Consider the following 14,833-nt stretch of genomic DNA (forward strand, 5'->3'; position numbering starts at 1 on the left):
GGTGGGGTGGAACGAGCAGCTGTCTACCCTTAGCAGGAGGGCTCCTGATTACATACCTCTCCTGCTGCTGCTGCTGCTGCTGGCTGTCCAGCAGCAGACTGAAGGTGGCTGCTGCTGTGCACAGGTATATAAAGGCTCAGAGCCTATTATGACACGCGCAGCCAGCGTTCCATTGCCACATTCCATCTACTGCAGGCAGGATACCTGGCTGGCTGAATGTCGCTGAGAAGCTCACAGAGACCGCCATAAGCAACAGTTTAACAGAATGCCACAGACTAATCAACCAAACTTTTTGGGTTGGGTTCTCTTTTATAGTCTGCAGGCATTAAATGAAAGAAGTCAGTGTTCCAGCAGAAGGAGACAACGTTTCAGAAAAGGCATTGTAGCAAACCAAAAAGAAATTTTAAGCGCAGCAGTGTAACCAGCGCACATACCTGTTAGCTCGGGTGAGTTTAAAAGGCTGCTGTTGATAACAAGGGCATTTGCTAAATAGATGGTGTGTGTGCAACAATATACTGAAAGGTCAATTATATTGTGCAGCTTATCTCACCACCTGTAGTTATTTAGGTGAAAGCTCCAAAATGCTTGCCTAATATGTCTGTTTATCCAAAAGGAAGTAGAAAGGGAGAGCTAGAAAGATAGCATTGCATCACATTACATGGCAATGCAATGCACAGTTGCTGAAGTTGAACCAAAATGAGCTTGTAATCTGGCTTCTGCAACTTTGAACATGAAAAATCCAATGAGGAGAAGAAAAGCAGAGCCAAAGAGTCCATCCCAAAATCCGACAAACAAGCAAAATGAACAAAAAACATTGAATTCAATTCTTTCTGATTTTAGAACTGCATTAAAGAAGGGGTGCACCGGTCCTGGAGATACTGCAATACCAGGTCAAATGCGTGGAGTGGACAGAGCAAGCTCTTTTTCCATCTCCCTGTTCTAAAATCCATTTAATATATGGTCCCCAGATAGGGGACGTATCAGATATTAAACTGATAAGAACAGATACTACACTTGATCTAGCCAAAAGGCCGAGAAGCGATAACCAGAATTGGTTTCAAACTACGGAGCCACCCAAGGATCCTAAAAAGTCCATTTGTGGAGATGAGCTCCTGGACTCCCGTTAAGAAGACATGTTGTCAACCTCTAGATCCCTTACATGCCTGCACTTTTCGGCTTGCTGCTGCTGCAATCCACGCGTTTTAGATCTGCATAACTCCACCTCTTTAAACACAGCACCTTCACCCCCTGCTGTTCCCACCCGCCTCAACACCGTTGGAAGGGAGGAGAACCAATTAAGGCGGGGGTGGGGTGGAACGAGCAGCTGTCTACCCTTAGCAGGAGGGCTCCTGATTACATACCTCTCCTGCTGCTGCTGCTGCTGCTGGCTGTCCAGCAGCAGACTGAAGGTGGCTGCTGCTGTGCACAGGTATATAAAGGCTCAGAGCCTATTATGACACGCGCAGCCAGCGTTCCATTGCCACATTCCATCTACTGCAGGCAGGATACCTGGCTGGCTGAATGTCGCTGAGAAGCTCACAGAGACCGCCATAAGCAACAGTTTAACAGAATGCCACAGACTAATCAACCAAACTTTTTGGGTTGGGTTCTCTTTTATAGTCTGCAGGCATTAAATGAAAGAAGTCAGTGTTCCAGCAGAAGGAGACAACGTTTCAGAAAAGGCATTGTAGCAAACCAAAAAAGAAATTTTAAGCGCAGCAGTGTAACCAGCGCACATACCTGTTAGCTCGGGTGAGTTTAAAAGGCTGCTGTTGATAACAAGGGCATTTGCTAAATAGATGGTGTGTGTGCAACAATATACTGAAAGGTCAATTATATTGTGCAGCTTATCTCACCACCTGTAGTTATTTAGGTGAAAGCTCCAAAATGCTTGCCTAATATGTCTGTTTATCCAAAAGGAAGTAGAAAGGGAGAGCTAGAAAGATAGCATTGCATCACATTACATGGCAATGCAATGCACAGTTGCTGAAGTTGAACCAAAATGAGCTTGTAATCTGGCTTCTGCAACTTTGAACATGAAAAATCCAATGAGGAGAAGAAAAGCAGAGCCAAAGAGTCCATCCCAAAATCCGACAAACAAGCAAAATGAACAAAAAACATTGAATTCAATTCTTTCTGATTTTAGAAACTGCATTAAAGAAGGGGTGCACCGTCCTGGAGATACTGCAATACCAGGTCAATGCGTGGAGTGGACAGAGCAAGCTCTTTTTCCATCTCCTGTTCTAAAAATCCATTTAATATATGGTCCCAGATAGGGGACGTATCAGATATTAAACTGATAAGAACAGATACTACACTTGATCTTAGCCAAAAGGCCGAGAAGCGATAACCAGAATTGGTTTCAAACTACGGAGCCACCCAAGGATCCTAAAAAGTCCATTTGTGGAGATGAGCTCCTGGACTCCCGTTAAGAAGACATGTTGTCAACCTCTAGATCCCTTACATGCCTGCACTTTTCGGCTTGCTGCTGCTGCAATCCACGCGTTTTAGATCTGCATAACTCCACCTCTTTAAACACAGCACCTTCACCCCCTGCTGTTCCCACCCGCCTCAACACCGTTGGAAGGGAGGAGAACCAATTAAGGCGGGGGGTGGGGTGGAACGAGCAGCTGTCTACCCTTAGCAGGAGGGCTCCTGATTACATACCTCTCCTGCTGCTGCTGCTGCTGCTGGCTGTCCAGCAGCAGACTGAAGGTGGCTGCTGCTGTGCACAGGTATATAAAGGCTCAGAGCCTATTATGACACGCGCAGCCAGCGTTCCATTGCCACATTCCATCTACTGCAGGCAGGATACCTGGCTGGCTGAATGTCGCTGAGAAGCTCACAGAGACCGCCATAAGCAACAGTTTAACAGAATGCCACAGACTAATCAACCAAACTTTTTGGGTTGGGTTCTCTTTTATAGTCTGCAGGCATTAAATGAAAGAAGTCAGTGTTCCAGCAGAAGGAGACAACGTTTCAGAAAAGGCATTGTAGCAAACCAAAAAAGAAATTTTAAGCGCAGCAGTGTAACCAGCGCACATACCTGTTAGCTCGGGTGAGTTTAAAAGGCTGCTGTTGATAACAAGGGCATTTGCTAAATAGATGGTGTGTGTGCAACAATATACTGAAAGGTCAATTATATTGTGCAGCTTATCTCACCACCTGTAGTTATTTAGGTGAAAGCTCCAAAATGCTTGCCTAATATGTCTGTTTATCCAAAAGGAAGTAGAAAGGGAGAGCTAGAAAGATAGCATTGCATCACATTACATGGCAATGCAATGCACAGTAGCTGAAGTTGAACCAAAATGAGCTTGTAATCTGGCTTCTGCAACTTTGAACATGAAAAATCCAATGAGGAGAAGAAAAGCAGAGCCAAAGAGTCCATCCCAAAATCCGACAAACAAGCAAAATGAACAAAAAACATTGAATTCAATTCTTTCTGATTTTAGAAACTGCATTAAAGAAGGGGTGCACCGGTCCTGGAGATACTGCAATACCAGGTCAATGCGTGGAGTGGACAGAGCAAGCTCTTTTTCCATCTCCCTGTTCTAAAAATCCATTTAATATATGGTCCCCAGATAGGGGACGTATCAGATATTAAACTGATAAGAACAGATACTACACTTGATCTTAGCCAAAAGGCCGAGAAGCGATAACCAGAATTGGTTTCAAACTACGGAGCCACCCAAGGATCCTAAAAAGTCCATTTGTGGAGATGAGCTCCTGGACTCCCGTTAAGAAGACATGTTGTCAACCTCTAGATCCCTTACATGCCTGCACTTTTCGGCTTGCTGCTGCTGCAATCCACGCGTTTTAGATCTGCATAACTCCACCTCTTTAAACACAGCACCTTCACCCCCTGCTGTTCCCACCCGCCTCAACACCGTTGGAAGGGAGGAGAACCAATTAAGGCGGGGGGTGGGGTGGAACGAGCAGCTGTCTACCCTTAGCAGGAGGGCTCCTGATTACATACCTCTCCTGCTGCTGCTGCTGCTGCTGGCTGTCCAGCAGCAGACTGAAGGTGGCTGCTGCTGTGCACAGGTATATAAAGGCTCAGAGCCTATTATGACACGCGCAGCCAGCGTTCCATTGCCACATTCCATCTACTGCAGGCAGGATACCTGGCTGGCTGAATGTCGCTGAGAAGCTCACAGAGACCGCCATAAGCAACAGTTTAACAGAATGCCACAGACTAATCAACCAAACTTTTTGGGTTGGGTTCTCTTTTATAGTCTGCAGGCATTAAATGAAAGAAGTCAGTGTTCCAGCAGAAGGAGACAACGTTTCAGAAAAGGCATTGTAGCAAACCAAAAAAGAAATTTTAAGCGCAGCAGTGTAACCAGCGCACATACCTGTTAGCTCGGGTGAGTTTAAAAGGCTGCTGTTGATAACAAGGGCATTTGCTAAATAGATGGTGTGTGTGCAACAATATACTGAAAGGTCAATTATATTGTGCAGCTTATCTCACCACCTGTAGTTATTTAGGTGAAAGCTCCAAAATGCTTGCCTAATATGTCTGTTTATCCAAAAGGAAGTAGAAAGGGAGAGCTAGAAAGATAGCATTGCATCACATTACATGGCAATGCAATGCACAGTTGCTGAAGTTGAACCAAAATGAGCTTGTAATCTGGCTTCTGCAACTTTGAACATGAAAAATCCAATGAGGAGAAGAAAAGCAGAGCCAAAGAGTCCATCCCAAAATCCGACAAACAAGCAAAATGAACAAAAAACATTGAATTCAATTCTTTCTGATTTTAGAAACTGCATTAAAGAAGGGGTGCACCGGTCCTGGAGATACTGCAATACCAGGTCAATGCGTGGAGTGGACAGAGCAAGCTCTTTTTCCATCTCCCTGTTCTAAAAATCCATTTAATATATGGTCCCCAGATAGGGGACGTATCAGATATTAAACTGATAAGAACAGATACTACACTTGATCTTAGCCAAAAGGCCGAGAAGCGATAACCAGAATTGGTTTCAAACTACGGAGCCACCCAAGGATCCTAAAAAGTCCATTTGTGGAGATGAGCTCCTGGACTCCCGTTAAGAAGACATGTTGTCAACCTCTAGATCCCTTACATGCCTGCACTTTTCGGCTTGCTGCTGCTGCAATCCACGCGTTTTAGATCTGCATAACTCCACCTCTTTAAACACAGCACCTTCACCCCCTGCTGTTCCCACCCGCCTCAACACCGTTGGAAGGGAGGAGAACCAATTAAGGCGGGGGGTGGGGTGGAACGAGCAGCTGTCTACCCTTAGCAGGAGGGCTCCTGATTACATACTCTCCTGCTGCTGCTGCTGCTGCTGGCTGTCCAGCAGCAGACTGAAGGTGGCTGCTGCTGTGCACAGGTATATAAAGGCTCAGAGCCTATTATGACACGCGCAGCCAGCGTTCCATTGCCACATTCCATCTACTGCAGGCAGGATACCTGGCTGGCTGAATGTCGCTGAGAAGCTCACAGAGACCGCCATAAGCAACAGTTTAACAGAATGCCACAGACTAATCAACCAAACTTTTTGGGTTGGGTTCTCTTTTATAGTCTGCAGGCATTAAATGAAAGAAGTCAGTGTTCCAGCAGAAGGAGACAACGTTTCAGAAAAGGCATTGTAGCAAACCAAAAAAGAAATTTTAAGCGCAGCAGTGTAACCAGCGCACATACCTGTTAGCTCGGGTGAGTTTAAAAGGCTGCTGTTGATAACAAGGGCATTTGCTAAATAGATGGTGTGTGTGCAACAATATACTGAAAGGTCAATTATATTGTGCAGCTTATCTCACCACCTGTAGTTATTTAGGTGAAAGCTCCAAAATGCTTGCCTAATATGTCTGTTTATCCAAAAGGAAGTAGAAAGGGAGAGCTAGAAAGATAGCATTGCATCACATTACATGGCAATGCAATGCACAGTTGCTGAAGTTGAACCAAAATGAGCTTGTAATCTGGCTTCTGCAACTTTGAACATGAAAAATCCAATGAGGAGAAGAAAAGCAGAGCCAAAGAGTCCATCCCAAAATCCGACAAACAAGCAAAATGAACAAAAAACATTGAATTCAATTCTTTCTGATTTTAGAAACTGCATTAAAGAAGGGGTGCACCGGTCCTGGAGATACTGCAATACCAGGTCAATGCGTGGAGTGGACAGAGCAAGCTCTTTTTCCATCTCCCTGTTCTAAAAATCCATTTAATATATGGTCCCCAGATAGGGGACGTATCAGATATTAAACTGATAAGAACAGATACTACACTTGATCTTAGCCAAAAGGCCGAGAAGCGATAACCAGAATTGGTTTCAAACTACGGAGCCACCCAAGGATCCTAAAAAGTCCATTTGTGGAGATGAGCTCCTGGACTCCCGTTAAGAAGACATGTTGTCAACCTCTAGATCCCTTACATGCCTGCACTTTTCGGCTTGCTGCTGCTGCAATCCACGCGTTTTAGATCTGCATAACTCCACCTCTTTAAACACAGCACCTTCACCCCCTGCTGTTCCCACCCGCCTCAACACCGTTGGAAGGGAGGAGAACCAATTAAGGCGGGGGTGGGGTGGAACGAGCAGCTGTCTACCCTTAGCAGGAGGGCTCCTGATTACATACCTCTCCTGCTGCTGCTGCTGCTGCTGGCTGTCCAGCAGCAGACTGAAGGTGGCTGCTGCTGTGCACAGGTATATAAAGGCTCAGAGCCTATTATGACACGCGCAGCCAGCGTTCCATTGCCACATTCCATCTACTGCAGGCAGGATACCTGGCTGGCTGAATGTCGCTGAGAAGCTCACAGAGACCGCCATAAGCAACAGTTTAACAGAATGCCACAGACTAATCAACCAAACTTTTTGGGTTGGGTTCTCTTTTATAGTCTGCAGGCATTAAATGAAAGAAGTCAGTGTTCCAGCAGAAGGAGACAACGTTTCAGAAAAGGCATTGTAGCAAACCAAAAAAGAAATTTAAGCGCAGCAGTGTAACCAGCGCACATACCTGTTAGCTCGGGTGAGTTTAAAAGGCTGCTGTTGATAACAAGGGCATTTGCTAAATAGATGGTGTGTGTGCAACAATATACTGAAAGGTCAATTATATTGTGCAGCTTATCTCACCACCTGTAGTTATTTAGGTGAAAGCTCCAAAATGCTTGCCTAATATGTCTGTTTATCCAAAAGGAAGTAGAAAGGGAGAGCTAGAAAGATAGCATTGCATCACATTACATGGCAATGCAATGCACAGTTGCTGAAGTTGAACCAAAATGAGCTTGTAATCTGGCTTCTGCAACTTTGAACATGAAAAATCCAATGAGGAGAAGAAAAGCAGAGCCAAAGAGTCCATCCCAAAATCCGACAAACAAGCAAAATGAACAAAAAACATTGAATTCAATTCTTTCTGATTTTAGAAACTGCATTAAAGAAGGGGTGCACCGGTCCTGGAGATACTGCAATACCAGGTCAATGCGTGGAGTGGACAGAGCAAGCTCTTTTTCCATCTCCCTGTTCTAAAATCCATTTAATATATGGTCCCCAGATAGGGGACGTATCAGATATTAAACTGATAAGAACAGATACTACACTTGATCTTAGCCAAAAGGCCGAGAAGCGATAACCAGAATTGGTTTCAAACTACGGAGCCACCCAAGGATCCTAAAAAGTCCATTTGTGGAGATGAGCTCCTGGACTCCCGTTAAGAAGACATGTTGTCAACCTCTAGATCCCTTACATGCCTGCACTTTTCGGCTTGCTGCTGCTGCAATCCACGCGTTTTAGATCTGCATAACTCCACCTCTTTAAACACAGCACCTTCACCCCCTGCTGTTCCCACCCGCCTCAACACCGTTGGAAGGGAGGAGAACCAATTAAGGCGGGGGGTGGGGTGGAACGAGCAGCTGTCTACCCTTAGCAGGAGGGCTCCTGATTACATACCTCTCCTGCTGCTGCTGCTGCTGCTGGCTGTCCAGCAGCAGACTGAAGGTGGCTGCTGCTGTGCACAGGTATATAAAGGCTCAGAGCCTATTATGACACGCGCAGCCAGCGTTCCATTGCCACATTCCATCTACTGCAGGCAGGATACCTGGCTGGCTGAATGTCGCTGAGAAGCTCACAGAGACCGCCATAAGCAACAGTTTAACAGAATGCCACAGACTAATCAACCAAACTTTTTGGGTTGGGTTCTCTTTTATAGTCTGCAGGCATTAAATGAAAGAAGTCAGTGTTCCAGCAGAAGGAGACAACGTTTCAGAAAAGGCATTGTAGCAAACCAAAAAAGAAATTTTAAGCGCAGCAGTGTAACCAGCGCACATACCTGTTAGCTCGGGTGAGTTTAAAAGGCTGCTGTTGATAACAAGGGCATTTGCTAAATAGATGGTGTGTGTGCAACAATATACTGAAAGGTCAATTATATTGTGCAGCTTATCTCACCACCTGTAGTTATTTAGGTGAAAGCTCCAAAATGCTTGCCTAATATGTCTGTTTATCCAAAAGGAAGTAGAAAGGGAGAGCTAGAAAGATAGCATTGCATCACATTACATGGCAATGCAATGCACAGTTGCTGAAGTTGAACCAAAATGAGCTTGTAATCTGGCTTCTGCAACTTTGAACATGAAAAATCCAATGAGGAGAAGAAAAGCAGAGCCAAAGAGTCCATCCAAATCCGACAAACAAGCAAAATGAACAAAAAACATTGAATTCAATTCTTTCTGATTTTAGAAACTGCATTAAAGAAGGGGTGCACCGGTCCTGGAGATACTGCAATACCAGGTCAATGCGTGGAGTGGACAGAGCAAGCTCTTTTTCCATCTCCCTGTTCTAAAAATCCATTTAATATATGGTCCCCAGATAGGGGACGTATCAGATATTAAACTGATAAGAACAGATACTACACTTGATCTTAGCCAAAAGGCCGAGAAGCGATAACCAGAATTGGTTTCAAACTACGGAGCCACCCAAGGATCCTAAAAAGTCCATTTGTGGAGATGAGCTCCTGGACTCCCGTTAAGAAGACATGTTGTCAACCTCTAGATCCCTTACATGCCTGCACTTTTCGGCTTGCTGCTGCTGCAATCCACGCGTTTTAGATCTGCATAACTCCACCTCTTTAAACACAGCACCTTCACCCCCTGCTGTTCCCACCCGCCTCAACACCGTTGGAAGGGAGGAGAACCAATTAAGGCGGGGGGTGGGGTGGAACGAGCAGCTGTCTACCCTTAGCAGGAGGGCTCCTGATTACATACCTCTCCTGCTGCTGCTGCTGCTGCTGGCTGTCCAGCAGCAGACTGAAGGTGGCTGCTGCTGTGCACAGGTATATAAAGGCTCAGAGCCTATTATGACACGCGCAGCCAGCGTTCCATTGCCACATTCCATCTACTGCAGGCAGGATACCTGGCTGGCTGAATGTCGCTGAGAAGCTCACAGAGACCGCCATAAGCAACAGTTTAACAGAATGCCACAGACTAATCAACCAAACTTTTTGGGTTGGGTTCTCTTTTATAGTCTGCAGGCATTAAATGAAAGAAGTCAGTGTTCCAGCAGAAGGAGACAACGTTTCAGAAAAGGCATTGTAGCAAACCAAAAAAGAAATTTTAAGCGCAGCAGTGTAACCAGCGCACATACCTGTTAGCTCGGGTGAGTTTAAAAGGCTGCTGTTGATAACAAGGGCATTTGCTAAATAGATGGTGTGTGTGCAACAATATACTGAAAGGTCAATTATATTGTGCAGCTTATCTCACCACCTGTAGTTATTTAGGTGAAAGCTCCAAAATGCTTGCCTAATATGTCTGTTTATCCAAAAGGAAGTAGAAAGGGAGAGCTAGAAAGATAGCATTGCATCACATTACATGGCAATGCAATGCACAGTTGCTGAAGTTGAACCAAAATGAGCTTGTAATCTGGCTTCTGCAACTTTGAACATGAAAAATCCAATGAGGAGAAGAAAAGCAGAGCCAAAGAGTCCATCCCAAAATCCGACAAACAAGCAAAATGAACAAAAAACATTGAATTCAATTCTTTCTGATTTTAGAAACTGCATTAAAGAAGGGGTGCACCGGTCCTGGAGATACTGCAATACCAGGTCAATGCGTGGAGTGGACAGAGCAAGCTCTTTTTCCATCTCCCTGTTCTAAAAATCCATTTAATATATGGTCCCCAGATAGGGGACGTATCAGATATTAAACTGATAAGAACAGATACTACACTTGATCTTAGCCAAAAGGCCGAGAAGCGATAACCAGAATTGGTTTCAAACTACGGAGCCACCCAAGGATCCTAAAAAGTCCATTTGTGGAGATGAGCTCCTGGACTCCCGTTAAGAAGACATGTTGTCAACCTCTAGATCCCTTACATGCCTGCACTTTTCGGCTTGCTGCTGCTGCAATCCACGCGTTTTAGATCTGCATAACTCCACCTCTTTAAACACAGCACCTTCACCCCCTGCTGTTCCCACCCGCCTCAACACCGTTGGAAGGGAGGAGAACCAATTAAGGCGGGGGGTGGGGTGGAACGAGCAGCTGTCTACCCTTAGCAGGAGGGCTCCTGATTACATACCTCTCCTGCTGCTGCTGCTGCTGCTGGCTGTCCAGCAGCAGACTGAAGGTGGCTGCTGCTGTGCACAGGTATATAAAGGCTCAGAGCCTATTATGACACGCGCAGCCAGCGTTCCATTGCCACATTCCATCTACTGCAGGCAGGATACCTGGCTGGCTGAATGTCGCTGAGAAGCTCACAGAGACCGCCATAAGCAACAGTTTAACAGAATGCCACAGACTAATCAACCAAACTTTTTGGTTGGGTTCTCTTTTATAGTCTGCAGGCATTAAATGAAAGAAGTCAGTGTTCCAGCAGAAGGAGACAACGTTTCAGAAAAGGCATTGTAGCAAACCAAAAAAGAAATTTTAAGCGCAGCAGTGTAACCAGCGCACATACCTGTTAGCTCGGGTGAGTTTAAAAGGCTGCTGTTGATAACAAGGGCATTTGCTAAATAGATGGTGTGTGTGCAACAATATACTGAAAGGTCAATTATATTGTGCAGCTTATCTCACCACCTGTAGTTATTTAGGTGAAAGCTCCAAAATGCTTGCCTAATATGTCTGTTTATCCAAAAGGAAGTAGAAAGGGAGAGCTAGAAAGATAGCATTGCATCACATTACATGGCAATGCAATGCACAGTTGCTGAAGTTGAACCAAAATGAGCTTGTAATCTGGCTTCTGCAACTTTGAACATGAAAAATCCAATGAGGAGAAGAAAAGCAGAGCCAAAGAGTCCATCCCAAAATCCGACAAACAAGCAAAATGAACAAAAAACATTGAATTCAATTCTTTCTGATTTTAGAAACTGCATTAAAGAAGGGGTGCACCGGTCCTGGAGATACTGCAATACCAGGTCAATGCGTGGAGTGGACAGAGCAAGCTCTTTTTCCATCTCCCTGTTCTAAAAATCCATTTAATATATGGTCCCCAGATAGGGGACGTATCAGATATTAAACTGATAAGAACAGATACTACACTTGATCTTAGCCAAAAGGCCGAGAAGCGATAACCAGAATTGGTTTCAAACTACGGAGCCACCCAAGGATCCTAAAAGTCCATTTGTGGAGATGAGCTCCTGGACTCCCGTTAAGAAGACATGTTGTCAACCTCTAGATCCCTTACATGCCTGCACTTTTCGGCTTGCTGCTGCTGCAATCCACGCGTTTTAGATCTGCATAACTCCACCTCTTTAAACACAGCACCTTCACCCCCTGCTGTTCCCACCCGCCTCAACACCGTTGGAAGGGAGGAGAACCAATTAAGGCGGGGGGTGGGGTGGAACGAGCAGCTGTCTACCCTTAGCAGGAGGGCTCCTGATTACATACCTCTCCTGCTGCTGCTGCTGCTGCTGGCTGTCCAGCAGCAGACTGAAGGTGGCTGCTGCTGTGCACAGGTATATAAAGGCTCAGAGCCTATTATGACACGCGCAGCCAGCGTTCCATTGCCACATTCCATCTACTGCAGGCAGGATACCTGGCTGGCTGAATGTCGCTGAGAAGCTCACAGAGACCGCCATAAGCAACAGTTTAACAGAATGCCACAGACTAATCAACCAAACTTTTTGGGTTGGGTTCTCTTTTATAGTCTGCAGGCATTAAATGAAAGAAGTCAGTGTTCCAGCAGAAGGAGACAACGTTTCAGAAAAGGCATTGTAGCAAACCAAAAAAGAAATTTTAAGCGCAGCAGTGTAACCAGCGCACATACCTGTTAGCTCGGGTGAGTTTAAAAGGCTGCTGTTGATAACAAGGGCATTTGCTAAATAGATGGTGTGTGTGCAACAATATACTGAAAGGTCAATTATATTGTGCAGCTTATCTCACCACCTGTAGTTATTTAGGTGAAAGCTCCAAAATGCTTGCCTAATATGTCTGTTTATCCAAAAGGAAGTAGAAAGGGAGAGCTAGAAAGATAGCATTGCATCACATTACATGGCAATGCAATGCACAGTTGCTGAAGTTGAACCAAAATGAGCTTGTAATCTGGCTTCTGCAACTTTGAACATGAAAAATCCAATGAGGAGAAGAAAAGCAGAGCCAAAGAGTCCATCCCAAAATCCGACAAACAAGCAAAATGAACAAAAAACATTGAATTCAATTCTTTCTGATTTTAGAAACTGCATTAAAGAAGGGGTGCACCGGTCCTGGAGATACTGCAATACCAGGTCAATGCGTGGAGTGGACAGAGCAAGCTCTTTTTCCATCTCCCTGTTCTAAAAATCCATTTAATATATGGTCCCCAGATAGGGGACGTATCAGATATTAAACTGATAAGAACAGATACTACACTTGATCTTAGCCAAAAGGCGAGAAGCGATAACCAGAATTGGTTTCAAACTACGGAGCCACCCAAGGATCCTAAAAAGTCCATTTGTGGAGATGAGCTCCTGGACTCCCGTTAAGAAGACATGTTGTCAACCTCTAGAATCCCTTACATGCCTGCACTTTTCGGCTTGCTGCTGCTGCAATCCACGCGTTTTAGATCTGCATAACTCCACCTCTTTAAACACAGCACCTTCACCCCCTGCTGTTCCCACCCGCCTCAACACCGTTGGAAGGGAGGAGAACCAATTAAGGCGGGGGGTGGGGTGGAACGAGCAGCTGTCTACCCTTAGCAGGAGGGCTCCTGATTACATACCTCTCCTGCTGCTGCTGCTGCTGCTGGCTGTCCAGCAGCAGACTGAAGGTGGCTGCTGCTGTGCACAGGTATATAAAGGCTCAGAGCCTATTATGACACGCGCAGCCAGCGTTCCATTGCCACATTCCATCTACTGCAGGCAGGATACCTGGCTGGCTGAATGTCGCTGAGAAGCTCACAGAGACCGCCATAAGCAACAGTTTAACAGAATGCCACAGACTAATCAACCAAACTTTTTGGGTTGGGTTTCTCTTTTATAGTCTGCCAGGCATTAAATGAAAGAAGTCAGTGTTCCAGCAGAAGGAGACACGTTTCAGAAAAGCATTGTAGCAAACCAAAAAAGAAATTTTAAGCGCAGCAGTGTAACCAGCGCACATACCTGTTAGCTCGGGTGAGTTTAAAAGGCTGCTGTTGATAACAAGGGCATTGCTAAATAGATGGTGTGTGTGCAACAATATACTGAAAGGTCAATTATATTGTGCAGCTTATCTCACCACCTGTAGTTATTTAGGTGAAAGCTCCAAAATGCTTGCCTAATATGTCTGTTTATCCAAAAGGAAGTAGAAAGGGAGAGCTAGAAAGATAGCATTGCATCACATTACATGGCAATGCAATGCACAGTTGCTGAAGTTGAACCAAAATGAGCTTGTAATCTGGCTTCTGCAACTTTGAACATGAAAAATCCAATGAGGAGAAGAAAAGCAGAGCCAAAGAGTCCATCCCAAAATCCGACAAACAAGCAAAATGAACAAAAAACATTGAATTCAATTCTTTCTGATTTTAGAAACTGCATTAAAGAAGGGGTGCACCGGTCCTGGAGATACTGCAATACCAGGTCAATGCGTGGAGTGGACAGAGCAAGCTCTTTTTCCATCTCCCTGTTCTAAAAATCCATTTAATATATGGTCCCCAGATAGGGGACGTATCAGATATTAAACTGATAAGAACAGATACTACACTTGATCTTAGCCAAAAGGCCGAGAAGCGATAACCAGAATTGGTTTCAAACTACGGAGCCACCCAAGGATCCTAAAAAGTCCATTTGTGGAGATGAGCTCCTGGACTCCCGTTAAGAAGACATGTTGTCAACCTCTAGATCCCTTACATGCCTGCACTTTTCGGCTTGCTGCTGCTGCAATCCACGCGTTTTAGATCTGCATAACTCCACCTCTTTAAACACAGCACCTTCACCCCCTGCTGTTCCCACCCGCCTCAACACCGTTGGAAGGGAGGAGAACCAATTAAGGCGGGGGGTGGGGTGGAACGAGCAGCTGTCTACCCTTAGCAGGAGGGCTCCTGATTACATACCTCTCCTGCTGCTGCTGCTGCTGCTGGCTGTCCAGCAGCAGACTGAAGGTGGCTGCTGCTGTGCACAGGTATATAAAGGCTCAGAGCCTATTATGACACGCGCAGCCAGCGTTCCATTGCCACATTCCATCTACTGCAGGCAGGATACCTGGCTGGCTGAATGTCGCTGAGAAGCTCACAGAGACCGCCATAAGCAACAGTTTAACAGAATGCCACAGACTAATCAACCAAACTTTTTGGGTTGGGTTCTCTTTTATAGTCTGCAGGCATTAAATGAAAGAAGTCAGTGTTCCAGCAGAAGGAGACAACGTTTCAGAAAAGGCATTGTAGCAAACCAAAAAAGAAATTTTAAGCGCAGCAGTGTAACCAGCGCACATACCTGTTAGCTCGGGTG

At 45.3% G+C, this 14,833-nt stretch overlaps 11 non-coding genes across 11 annotated transcripts; all 11 read right to left on the reverse strand.

Moving 5' to 3' along the window:
- Positions 1 to 853: 853 nt before the first annotated feature.
- LOC141248599 (U2 spliceosomal RNA) lies at positions 854 to 1,043 on the reverse strand. The gene has a single exon (XR_012311781.1). It is a non-coding gene; the product is annotated as a U2 spliceosomal RNA (small nuclear RNA).
- Positions 1,044 to 2,160: 1,117 nt separating this feature from the next.
- Positions 2,161 to 2,348, reverse strand: LOC141248598 (U2 spliceosomal RNA). Its single transcript, XR_012311780.1, has one exon. It is a non-coding gene; the product is annotated as a U2 spliceosomal RNA (small nuclear RNA).
- Positions 2,349 to 3,466: 1,118 nt separating this feature from the next.
- Positions 3,467 to 3,657, reverse strand: LOC141248640 (U2 spliceosomal RNA). The gene has a single exon (XR_012311822.1). It is a non-coding gene; the product is annotated as a U2 spliceosomal RNA (small nuclear RNA).
- Positions 3,658 to 4,775: 1,118 nt separating this feature from the next.
- Positions 4,776 to 4,966, reverse strand: LOC141248641 (U2 spliceosomal RNA). The gene has a single exon (XR_012311823.1). It is a non-coding gene; the product is annotated as a U2 spliceosomal RNA (small nuclear RNA).
- Positions 4,967 to 6,083: 1,117 nt separating this feature from the next.
- On the reverse strand, positions 6,084 to 6,274 carry LOC141248642 (U2 spliceosomal RNA). Its single transcript, XR_012311824.1, has one exon. It is a non-coding gene; the product is annotated as a U2 spliceosomal RNA (small nuclear RNA).
- A 1,116-nt stretch (positions 6,275 to 7,390) lies between these two features.
- On the reverse strand, positions 7,391 to 7,580 carry LOC141248596 (U2 spliceosomal RNA). Its single transcript, XR_012311778.1, has one exon. It is a non-coding gene; the product is annotated as a U2 spliceosomal RNA (small nuclear RNA).
- Positions 7,581 to 8,696: 1,116 nt separating this feature from the next.
- LOC141248644 (U2 spliceosomal RNA) lies at positions 8,697 to 8,887 on the reverse strand. The gene has a single exon (XR_012311826.1). It is a non-coding gene; the product is annotated as a U2 spliceosomal RNA (small nuclear RNA).
- A 1,118-nt stretch (positions 8,888 to 10,005) lies between these two features.
- On the reverse strand, positions 10,006 to 10,196 carry LOC141248645 (U2 spliceosomal RNA). Its single transcript, XR_012311827.1, has one exon. It is a non-coding gene; the product is annotated as a U2 spliceosomal RNA (small nuclear RNA).
- Positions 10,197 to 11,313: 1,117 nt separating this feature from the next.
- On the reverse strand, positions 11,314 to 11,504 carry LOC141248646 (U2 spliceosomal RNA). Its single transcript, XR_012311828.1, has one exon. It is a non-coding gene; the product is annotated as a U2 spliceosomal RNA (small nuclear RNA).
- Positions 11,505 to 12,621: 1,117 nt separating this feature from the next.
- Positions 12,622 to 12,811, reverse strand: LOC141248597 (U2 spliceosomal RNA). The gene has a single exon (XR_012311779.1). It is a non-coding gene; the product is annotated as a U2 spliceosomal RNA (small nuclear RNA).
- Positions 12,812 to 13,929: 1,118 nt separating this feature from the next.
- Positions 13,930 to 14,120, reverse strand: LOC141248648 (U2 spliceosomal RNA). Its single transcript, XR_012311829.1, has one exon. It is a non-coding gene; the product is annotated as a U2 spliceosomal RNA (small nuclear RNA).
- Between the last annotated feature and the right edge of the window lie 713 nt (positions 14,121 to 14,833).

Source organism: Phyllobates terribilis, unplaced genomic scaffold (genome assembly GCF_046119375.1).
Source record: "Phyllobates terribilis strain yellow unplaced genomic scaffold, ASM4611937v1 Scaffold_3763__1_contigs__length_70673, whole genome shotgun sequence".
NCBI lineage: Eukaryota > Metazoa > Chordata > Amphibia > Anura > Dendrobatidae > Phyllobates > Phyllobates terribilis.